Here is a 1977-nt window from a genome sequence, read left to right as displayed (position 1 = left end):
TGTGGCTTAGTGTTCTGTAGGTCCACCTAATGGCTCGTGTTTGCCCTATGGGTTCCTCATTTGGGGTAAACAAGGGTGAAAACTGTGCAGAATCATTAATTTAAGAGCTACGAGGAAAGTGAAGTGGTTCATACCTGACTGGGCGAAGACTCCAGGAAAGACGATCAAGCCCACAAGTAGAATACTGACGAACGGAAACATGGTTAAAACCGTTTGAAGAAACTTTGCCGTCTTCTTAGACACCCTGCTTGAGAAACGAGCTTGACTGGTTTAAAGACTGAAGCAACCCTGTGTAGGCCCCGTTACAGAGGCTTTATAGCTTGGCGGTAGGGTGAAGTCTCGAACCCAGACTGTTGTCAGGACCCACAAACTCGATCATCCCCCAAGAAAACTACGTGCATGCCACCGCTATCGATAAAACCCCGAGTACCTCAGAAGGGCGGGTAGCCGTTACACTATATGGACTACAAGGAATCTTGTTCCTGCAGCCCAGAAGCTTACCCCTTAGGGACCTGACGTTATTTACTGGGGGGGAGGGCGCGTCTGGTGCAAAATAGGTCTGGTAAAAGACCCCCCCATCGGCTCAAAAAATTTTCAATGGCCCCCAATTTTTCCTTGCCTTTTCCATTACACGCAGTCTGTCATTAAATAATATAGCGGTAGCGTTGTTTTAACGTGACGACGATCGGGGTGTCAAGACCCGCGCGTCAGCAAATTACGCACGTTGGAGTCCTGCTGGGACATATGTTATCTCCCAAAGTTTTACAACAGCCGAGTTTTCATTTTGATGACATATATACAAACATGTAGCACTTGACCGACGGCTAGCTGTTAAAGGCCGTCCAGGGATCGGAGGGCCGAAGGCCCGACCGGTCTCGTGGGTTAGGGGCATGCTACCCGGGACATTTTGACATTTTTGACCCTCTAAAACGAAATTTCCCGCATTCTGTGAGGCAAAAAAATGTGGATTTTATGCGTCCACATCAACGAAGAGATAAGCGGGCGGGGAGGGGCGGTAATCCAAGGCGACCTTTTCCACTACAAATGTACGAAATTACACAAAAGAAAACAATTAATGTTGTAGATGGAAGAGACTTGGGTAAATTTTAGCGATATCGTTTCGAAAACCGCTTCAAGACTGTTTCAATCTTTCCAAAACGGGAGTTATTTCGGCCAATTGCAACCTACAAACTTGCCAAAAAAATTTCGCGCCACCATGATTACGTCATATGCAGCAGAGAGCCCGCTGTCACGAAAGTAAACATCGTAATGCTTTATCCCGTTGCCGTCCGTGAACCATTCCGTATACAAAGAACAGATGCACGCAGGATTGATATTTATACCAATTTTAGTTTCTATAGTTTTCTTAAACTTCGTGCGAACATGGAATCACACGACAGAGGCGGCTGCAGAAAATTTCTCAGTATGGGGAGGGCGAACTATATCAACGTAATCCTTGGGGGTCCGGGGGCATGCTCCCCCGGCAAAATTTGGAAATCTTGACTATCTGAAACGATCTTTCCTAAATTTTGATGGGCAAAATTTGTTGGCAGACTAAGCTTTAAGTTTAATAGCCTTTCTATTAGAACTTCACATGGTTTCGAGGGCGACGACGGCCCCAACGTATTTCCACGATTTCGAGCGCCGGGCATGGCACGAGCCGTCGCAAGGTAGGTCTGGAGAAATGTCATTCAAATGATGAAGTTTGGACCCTCTGAGGCACGATTTTGAGGGATAAAGTTCGCTGGTAGACTAGGCTAAAAGTAATGACAATTTTCTGTCAGAGGAAGAGATTTTTTGATGGCGATGAGTGCCGAAGTGTTGTGTGCGCCAGAGGCGCAAGCCGTCGCAAGGGACGTCCAGAGAAAAATTGAAATCTTGACCATCTGAAACTTCATTTCCTGCATTTCAGGGGCACATTTTGCTTGTATTTATCAAGGCCCCTAAGGCATTTTTTCTTCAATGCCCCAGGGGCCT

The sequence above is a fragment of the Branchiostoma floridae genome, chromosome 19 (assembly GCF_000003815.2).
Source record: "Branchiostoma floridae strain S238N-H82 chromosome 19, Bfl_VNyyK, whole genome shotgun sequence".
Lineage (NCBI taxonomy): Eukaryota > Metazoa > Chordata > Leptocardii > Amphioxiformes > Branchiostomatidae > Branchiostoma > Branchiostoma floridae.
Note: the sequence above shows the minus strand (reverse complement) of the source record.